This window comes from Berghia stephanieae, chromosome 7, assembly GCF_034508935.2.
Source record: "Berghia stephanieae isolate SIO BIC M18660-M18661 chromosome 7, UCSD_Bste_1.3, whole genome shotgun sequence".
NCBI lineage: Eukaryota > Metazoa > Mollusca > Gastropoda > Nudibranchia > Aeolidiidae > Berghia > Berghia stephanieae.
In genome coordinates this window covers 24,350,984-24,360,983 of record NC_088366.1, presented here as the reverse complement: position 1 = coordinate 24,360,983, position 10,000 = coordinate 24,350,984, and the positions used below count along the sequence as shown (strand labels likewise).

Genomic DNA, 10,000 nt, shown 5'->3' with positions numbered 1-10,000 from the left:
TATCAATGATGGCTGACTATTTGCCTGTATTCCACTAGATGCAGGATTCTTACTTTCTTTTTCCTCTCATTCCAACTTTAGAACCATTGAAAAGCGGAAGTACAGCAGGAATACCTTTCGAATCAGCAATCTACGTCAAACAGCAGAACCACCACATCATTGCACAAGCCCACATTTCTGCTAGCTCCCCCATGCGATGACGTAAAATATAGAAACGAGAAGATGGGGGCTGGAACTGGCCAATCACAACACGGCATTTACTCGTAGGGCGTGACGAGGCGCCGGATTCATGCGGTGTTTGCAACAGGCTGTGTGTGTATGTATGTGTGTGTTTTCGTAGTGTGTGTGTTATGGTTTCGTGTCGCCTGTCTCCTCCCGCAGCCTCGCATCGCATCACCCCCCCCCCCCCCCCCCCCCCCCCGCCTTCCTCATCGACCTCCTCTCACCCTTCCCCGCACATTTCCATCTGTTGCCGACTTGTTGAGATATTTATAGCTTTTATCCTCCTCGCTTCACTCACCGTGTCTGGCATTGCTGCTGCTTTGAGGCTTTCACTCTAGCGTCAGTTGTTTGTCACATTGGTCGAGCATGTCTGCGTTTCAATTTCCAATTTCCAGCAAGCTGTTCCATTTATCTACACAGCAGCAGCTATCTTCTCATTTTATCTTTGTTCTCTGTGGAAGTGTTTATATTAGATTTAACGAAATGACATTTATTCTTGTTTTAAAGTGATGTAAATATTAGTTTTCAAACTTGGATGATGTGTTGTTAGTTTTTTAATCACTTTTTGATCCCACAACTTCGGGACACTAGGCAAGTCAACATCATGGTTTTGACCCTCGCTGATAGTTCGTGAGACGTGGATTCCGGTCTCCTCCCTTGAGAGCCAGAGATAAGAAAGTGATAATGGTTCTTCGACTCGACTGCTAACTGTTGGGGGGATAAGAGAAGAGTGATGAAATTTTAATCGTTGGACATTACCTGTGACCTTGTTTTAATCAATAAAAAGGAATGATAAATATTGTTTATGTTTGTAACTGACGAATAGAGTGGATTTAGTGTGAGGAAATGTGAGTGAAAATAAGTTAATAATAAGATTTTGAACACGATCAAAATAGGAAATCATTGACTGGTCTCTACTCATCAATAATCACCCTTGAACTTGAGAAGTAGAAGAGTAAAAGTCTGAAAGGAAATCATAATCATATTCTTTCGGCCTGAATCAACTCTACTAAGACTAAGATGCCAACTCACAGGCCTGTTTGAACTGTTTGATTTGAGGTAGGTTTTATGATATGAAATGTTTTGGTTTAACCCACTCCCTTCCCGTACTCGTGAGTGCCCCCCCCCCCCCTTCACCCTTTTTTTCTACTCTCTCTCTCTCTCTCTCTCTCTCTCTCTCTCTCTCTCTCTCTCTCTCTCTCTCTCCTAATTGCCATTGATAACGGCCCATTCCCACCTCCCTCCCTCCTCACCCTCTCTCTCTCTCTCTCTCTCTCTCTCTCTCTCTCTCTCTCTCTCTCTCTTTCTCTCTCTTTCTCTCTTTCTCTCTCTCTTTCTCTCTCTCTCTTATTAGTCTTAGCTTTCTCCCTCTCCTCTTCTCTCTTTCACCCTCCTCTCTCCCATCTCTCAGTCCCTCTCTCTAGTTTGCACCCCTCACTCCAAATTTCTTTCATAACTACAAACGCATATGCAATAGATTGCAACCCCCCCCCCCCCCCCTTCCGGATATTTTCTCTCTTTTCAACTCCTCTCTCTTTTACTTTCTTCACTCTTGGTGTTTCAATATCACGCATACGCCTACAATCTCTCTCTCTCTCTCTCTCTCTCTCTCTCTCTCTCTCTCTCTCTCTCTCTCTGTTCTCTCTATATACTATTTGTATCAATAAAATCTTCTTCTTCTTCTTATTATTATTATTATTATTATTATTATTATTATTATTATTTACCTCCTGTCTGTTAGACGCTATGGGCGGTAAAAAGTAATGAACAAAAAAAAAATAATATAAAATCTTCGAAAAGAACTGAAATTAATACCATAAACTGTACGTTTCGGTCTAAAACGTATTCTCCAGACAATTATAATAACACTAAAAAGAGGGACACACAACTTAAAATCCAAACTTCAGAGACATGCCAAATATTAATGTTTTGTTGTTGTTGTTTTTTTTTTTGTGTTTTTTTTTGTTGTTGTCTTATTATATCCTGAAGAAGGGCTCTGATCCCGAAAGGTTCCGTATTTGTAATTTGTTGTGTGTGTGTGTGTGTGTGTGTGTGTGTGTATATATATATATATATATATACATATTCATTTTTGTCAGTGCCACTTAGAGTACTGATTGCCTAGAATTTAGTTCAATCCTATTTATGTTTCCGATTTGTACTCATCTCACTCTTAGACTTATAAGACTAGTTAATTGTGAACAATTTCTCTCTCTCTCTCTCTCTCTCTCTCTCTCTCTCTCTCTCTCTCTCTCTCTCTCTCTCTCTCCCTCTCTCTCTCTCCCTCTCTCTCTCTCTCTCCCTCCCTCCCTCTCTCTCTCCCTCTCTCATTCTTTCTTTTTCTCTCTCCCTCTCCTCTCTCTCTCTCTCTCTCTCTCTCTCTCTCTCTCTCTTTCTTTCTTTCTTTCTTTCTTTCTTTCCTTTGTGCGTGTGTGTGTGTGTGGGGGGGGGGGGGGGTGATATTCATCCCTTTTATTTAGATAAGGGAGTTCTGATTACATTTAGGCCAAATATAAATAATTGTCTTAGGTAGATATTATTCGAAAATATCACAGTTGCAAAGTGAACATTGAGAGCGAACTTGTAAAGTGATGATGACGACGACGACGACGATGATGATGATAATAATAATAATGATGATAACAATATTTATGATGTAGGTTGTTTGAAATCTGAGATCAACTCGATGATTATAAGATCGGAACAACTTCTCTCTCATCCCCCCACCCCACCCCTCACCCTTTTTTTTTCTCCACCTGTTTACGTATTGAATTCAATAATATTAAGTGGGGTTTTTTCTTTATATACGTTCATTTTTTATTTTTTTAAAAAATATAACGTGAAGGTCTATGAGTTTTGAAAAATTATGGTATCAACCGGTCTTTATAACAGTCCATTTTATAATCTGTTATGGAATCAGCTGCTCTCGGGTGTAGAATGACGCCAGTACCTGCGATCATATTGTTGATGAGATAGTTTATCAATACATTTTCATGCTGTTGAGAGAGGAGTGGATTTAGATTGCGCGTATATTATTCCTATTATTATCGCGGACTGTTTGCAATGAATGATTCCGCGGCAAGAGTGGGGAAGTGGGGAGGGAGGAGTGAGAGATAAGGGCGGGGTCTGGAATTAGCACAGGACGAGAAATTCCCAATTGCAATATATGAATGATTCATATTAAAAAGTCACGTGACTGAAAAGTAAATTTTTCATAGGAGCGGCGGTCAGAAACGTTTGATAGAATTATGGAGATGTGCAAGGAGTCCCTCTCTTCTTTTAAAGGCTGTTTTTTTTTGTTTGTTGTTTTTTTGTTTTTTTTTATGTCTTGAAATTGGAAGTAGAGCATGCGCTTCACTTCGTATGCAGACGAACTTTTTTTTTCTTTCTGACCCTCCTGTCTATTACGTGCGTATACAGTTGTAGCACTACCCGCCTTGTAGTACCTATCCAACTTCTCTCTATATATAAGTAATTAATCATGACCGGTCTCCCTAGTACCCATCCCTGTCACACCCAATAGTGATTTGGTAGCTTGGTATGCTAGATCTGGGTGAAAGTACTTTATCATAGACTAGCGCTCTATTGAACCGTTAGCAAGTAGTTTTTTGCTATCGTCCTTTTAAAGCTATGCAATATAAAAAGGAATATTCTCCGGCTCCATTATGGGCCTAATGGCTCCGAATGACTTCTACATTTACTTTTTCCATCCATTAGTATTGTTTACGCACTATGTGTCACATCACTATCTACTTGCGCCTCTTCGTACAAAGACTTTGTTCGTTCAGGTGTTGCTTGCGCTTGTTAATCATCGTAGCCTTTGTACCAGAATGACCTCATGTCCCTGAATCATGACTCACACAGCTTTCACCTTTAACATTCCATCATGTCCTCATAGTAGTGTCTATCTCTGTGTCTACGTTTGATGACTCTTTCAATTCAATGTACGTTCTGCAAAACTCCAGGGGGACAAGTTGGACGACTGGTTAAGGCATTGCATTGTCTATGACCCGAGAGGTTTGTGGTTCACGCCCCACTTCAGGCATTTCGACTTTTCCCCCCATAGGGCAAGATGATTACTACCAACCCCCCCCCCCCCCCCCCCCCCCCCCCCCCCCCCCGCCAATTTACTCGCTTGGACTGGAATGGCGATTTTTTTAAACATCAGACGCCTGTTTTATGTGTTATCTAACATTCCTTTGTGGAATGCCTAGGCGACAGCATCAAAGAATATCGGGAGGTAGGCCGGGATTTTTTTTTTTTTGTTTTTTTTTGGTATGTATTGTAGTTATTGTTTTATTAGGTCACTAACTGGACTGTGTGTTTTTCTGGCATTGAGCTTATAATAATAGTTGGGGGGTTGTTTATTTGTTGTTGTTGGTTATTTTTTATTTGTTTTTTGTTTTGTTTTTTTTGTTGTTTTTTTTTTGTTTATCTTTTGTTTGTTTTGTTTTGTTTTAAATTAACGTTGACATTTGTTGAAAAAAACTTTTATCCCCTCTCTCTCTCTTTCTCTCTCTCTCTCTCTCTCTCTCTCTCTCTCTTTCTCTCTCTTTCTCTCTCTCTTTCTCTCTTCGTTAATTCCGGCAGATTAATAAAATGAATAAAAAATAAAAAAGAATAAAGCTAAAACAACTGACTGATCGGATTCCTTTGAAATAAATTTTACACTTTTCTTTCTTTTCTTTTTTTTTTCTCTCTCTCTTTTCTTTTCCCCTCTATTTCTCTCCCCCCCCCCCGCCCCCCATCCTCCCCATTTTTCAAAACGTACTGTTTGAAAGTATTTGTGTATTTTAATCCTTAACATTCCAATGTTGACATGTACACACGCGTTAGAACAGATAAAAGAGATCTGTGATTTCTGTTCTTAGAATTAGAGATCGTTGTTTTGCTTTTCCTTCTTTTCGCTTCCTTATTCGTTTGTGTTTTGTTTGTTTGTTTATTTCTCCTTTTTAACCATTTTCCTTCATTCAAAGCATCACGCACCGCGGTAAATTTCAAGGTAATTTTTCGATAAAATGCTGTTTAACTCAAGTCTCCGTCTCTCTCTCTCTCTCTCTCTCTCTCTCTCTCTCTCTCTCTCTCTCTCTCTCTCTCTCTGTGTGTGTGTGTGTCTCTCTCTCTATCTATCTATCTCTCTCTCTCTCTCTGTGTGTGTGTGTGTGTGTGTGTCTCTCTCTCTATCTATCTATCTATCTATCTATCTATCTATCTATCTATCTATCTGTCTATGCCCCATTCTGTGTTGTTTCCATTTATCATTCACTAAAGCGAATTCTTCATTGTATTAAAGTATAGTTGTTCACATTGCATTTTGAACGATCGACAACATTAGTGAATTCTCGAATTTTCTTTTTAAGAGGAACTAGTCAATTTTTAGAACAACACTGATAAAACTGATTGACTTGCATTTCACCGAGGGGGGGGGGGGGGGGGGGGGGCGTCTCCCACTTTCTTTCTTACTTTCTTTTCTCTTCTATTTTTCCTTTCTTTTCGTAATGTAGAGCGCATGAAAATCGCTTTATTTGCTCGTCAAAAGACTGCGCGGCTTTCGTTATTCTTTTCAAGTCAAACATTCGTAATTTTTTTTTAAACAGATGATTCAATCCGGATCATCCCAATGATGACCAAACAATGACAGTAGCACAACTACTGTAGTCTTCGTGTATACCTTTTACTTTTATCCATCTCGTACTAGGCTATTTTCTCCGTAGACGCAGATCTCGTATTATCCTGTACATATCAAACAATGACTCTGAAATCCATGTAGTTTTTATCCACTTGGAAAAGACGCGATCTCCAATTATGTGTCGTCATACGTGTTTGTACAACAAACATTGAATTGTGCTTTGGATTACTAATCGTTCAATAAATTCTTTTGTTAGAAAAGACTAATACTTAACAACACTAAATAGATGCACACAGCCAAATAAATGTGTTCCGTTATTGCATTATAATAATATGAGAACCTGGCATTCCGACAGTATAATTGTGAGTGAATACCTGGTGGGGGACTAAGGACTACATAATTATTCCCGATTAACCAAGATTGATATTTTAAGAGTGCGGGTTTGAAACGGCTGGTCAACAGATACCTTTGACTGTATGAAATGGAAATTCATGAAATCGATTTGATCATTGTATTATGATGCGTAGGGGCTGTTGGAGAAATGACTAAACTGGTCTATATGAATGTGCAATTTTATTTTATGTTCTTCAGAGACATAAGGCTTATGGATCCGGAATTTATCCCGGTTTCTATACTTTAAACAGACAATAGCAATCGCTTGCTACCCTTTGGGTAGGTCGTCAGTTATTCGTAAAGCAATTTCCAACAAATCTAAGAGACCTTGCTACTGCTAACTGCTAGGTCAGGTGGAAAGAGGGAGTAGGGGGTTCAGAAAAATGATCTACTGCACCCGGGATCGGTACCGATTCGTTTACTTATGAATCGAGTGCTCTACCATCTGACCTATCGAGACGCCCAATCATAAATCCAAAGGCGATTGGCAATCAGTCTAGAGGGGCCCTGTCATTTTATTGTTTGGACTCTTTGACTCATTCTTGCAAACTTGTTGACTCGTATCTGCAAACTTGTTCATCACCCGATGTGTGTATCTGCTTTGTCTGTGGACACATTGTCTTAGTATTGCAATGTGGTCACAATGCCTAAATGTGGCATCAAAAAAGAGTGTACTGAAAAAAACAACAACAAATTGCTCAAATTAACCTGAAATTTTTTTCTTCATGTTATATTTATTGATATGTTAATGTGATTCCCAACTTGTCAAGAGAAACTGAAATGAAGTCTTCAGTTTAAGATTCATTAACTAGTAGAGAGGGTGGGTTATCGTAATCCATCATTACATATTAAATTTTGTTGGCCAAAAAAAAAAAGAATTAAAAAAAAAAGTTGCATCGCAGTCGGGTATCAACTTTGTAACGTTAGTCCTTTCAATGATGGCAGTAATCTTTACTCATTTGTAACCCATTTTTTTAATGCTAAGAATTTAATTTCTAGATTCCGATTCCTATTCAAAATTATGAGACTTGGTTTAAATATAATATTTGTTTTATTTATCGAGGAGAATCTTTACAGTATCTTAATTTGACATAAATTCGATTTTCAAATTTCTACTCATTTAATCCTTTAAATCACTTTTAGACATCTGGCCCATCTGGACATAATAATTCCGTATTGAGACGATTGATCATAGTTATGTATTTTCCAAAATGCGTTCCGCTTGTAGAATCTGCCCATCATCAAAATAGCCTTCAACAGTCGTGACGTCACTTCCCTCGTACTGACGCATAGTAACTTAGCAACTGGCTCTAAACTATCGGAACAATGGCGGATGCCCTTCTCCAACGAGCATAAAAGTGTATCCAGAGGAGAAAAACATAAATTTGATCATGTTTTGACTTTTATACATTCTGATCATATGACACTTGAAAACGGTCTAGCTAGCATGAAGAATAAAAAGTAACGATTTTCTTTGTTTAGAACCAAGCTGCTCGTTGCTGGGCGACGTGACATCAGACTATTGAATCCTATTAGTGCACATATTCCTTCTTACAGGATTGTATGCAAAAAAAAAAATAAATAAACAAAAAAAAAAACCATTTCACTTATTTTGGCTCTCCATTGTGCACATTTACTTGTGCTATGTTTAGGGTTGGCAACACTGAAATTGGAAAGAGATGGTGCGGTTAGGGCAGGACTCTTTTCCCTGCTGCCTTGATCTTATCCTTAAGCTTTACTACCATCAAAAGGACCATAGCAAAGATTTATATTAAGACGTTTAAATCTGTTGGCTGACCCTGCCTGGCAAGGCACGGTCTAGGATGGATGGATGCTTGGCACATACACACACACACACACACACACACACACACACACACATACACTTCTAACAACACACTGGTCGTCCTTTCTTCTGCTGAGCTTGGCAACAGTCCATACCGTACCAGGCACCGTAAGAAATGTACACAAGATGCATGCGTTTTAAAGCTTCCCACGCATTGATTCTTTAATGCTGAATGTTGCACGGCATGAAACAGTTGGGTTTATATTTTATCTCATTTGGATAATGTTTACTTTCAAACAAAAGCAGCCTGTCTTGGTCTAGGCATTCTGTATTATAATTATAATTATCATCATCACCATCATCATCGTCATCATCATCGTCATTATTATTATTATTATTATTATTATTATTATTATTATTATTATTATTATTATTATTATTATTATTATTATTATTATTATTATTATTATTAATAAATAGTAAAGTCAAGATATCCCCCCCCCCCCCCCCCTCTTTTTCTACTAGCCATCTACTAGCAGCAGTAGACCCACTGTGAAAGGGAATAAGCACGCCCCTCGGACAGTCGCCCGAATGTAAACGTTCATGGTCACGTGAGAAGGCTATATCCGTTCGGGTTCGGCGTTCGGCGTCTCGTTCGGCCCGATTTCGTTAAAAGCCTAATAAGTTAACGATCGACGAACGACGAGGGAGGAAAAGAAGATCTGTCCTGTGACTCTTAGGATAGATCTTCGTTTTCTTCCTCGACATTCGTCGATCATGATTGGTTGGGAACGTAATTATTTAACTTGATAATGTCGGTGTTACTTTTAGCAAATCACGGCATTACCATTGATGGTATGCGTTTGGGGGAAATAATCACTAGTTCTAAAAAAAATATTTTTTACATTTTTCTCTCTGCTTTGACGGTGCACTGTTTCATACAATTTTTTTTTAGTTTTACTCGTTAAAATTGTCAGAAATCTAAGGGTTGTTTGTTTGTAGTTTGTTTTTTGTTGTTGTTTTTTTTTTTTTTTTTTTTTTTTTTTTTTTTTTTTTTTTGGGGGGGGGGGGGGGGTTCTTTGTTTGTTTGTTTTTTGTTTTGTTTTTTCAATTTAAAATTTTATCTTTGGGAAATGGTATTCATTCTCCTCAAATTTGATTTGAATATCCGCCGCCCGCAGTGGACAGAGTAAAAAAAAAAAAAAATAAAATAAAAAAACAGTAGGTTGCATCGTCTGCTGGTGTTCTTACACTTTATCAGCTTGCTCCTGCATACTCTGTGAGGCACTTCTCTAGTTGCTTGTCTTAAAAATTAGAAAATTTAAATCTGCCCAATCCAAATTAGTAGACTCGATGTCTGTGTACCGGAATGCTTATCTCGGTTTTCATAGCATAAAGAGACAATGCGTAGTACTAACTGCTTGTCTACTATCCTTTCATCGACATTATTTTGTGTCGAAGTCAGAGTTATCTATCAATGGCACAATAGTAGGTTTTCAGTGCTTATCATCAAGGGGTTATTCCGTAAACTATGTTTGATTGTTTTGATCGGAATCACCGTTTGTTTGATTTTTGACGTATCCGATGGTTTGATGTGGTGGAAGGACCTAGGAAATGGCAGAGTTGCCAGATTGGTAATTTTAAAACATTGTTTGGCACTGAATAATCCATTCAAGCGAATTTGCTTTCACTGGTTTTAACCCGCCTCCCCCCCCCCCCCCCACCCCCCCCCCCCCCCCCCCCCCCAAAAAAAAAAAAGATATATATATATAAATTACCTTTTTAAAGGAAAACTTATTAATGTTGATATTCATTGTATGGTTCATTTCAACTTTGTGTTATTTAGTCCTCAACAGCTCCCAAATTTTTACACAACTCATTTAGTATTTTCTTTGTTTGCAACTTTTTAAAAAATCTGACAATCCTATTTGTGCCTTTTATAGTTGTCTATGGTGACTTACTAGCCATGG

At 38.4% G+C, this 10,000-nt stretch overlaps 1 protein-coding gene across 1 annotated transcript in view; it reads left to right on the top strand.

The window, feature by feature from the left end:
• The first annotated feature begins 514 nt into the window (after positions 1–514).
• LOC144976927 (uncharacterized) overlaps positions 515–10,000 on the top strand; it is a 54,614-nt gene continuing 45,128 nt past the window's right edge. The window contains exon 1 of the mRNA XM_078921534.1: positions 515–1,281. The gene's annotated coding sequence lies outside the window, so the exon portion shown is untranslated. The remainder of the gene's footprint in view (positions 1,282–10,000) is intronic.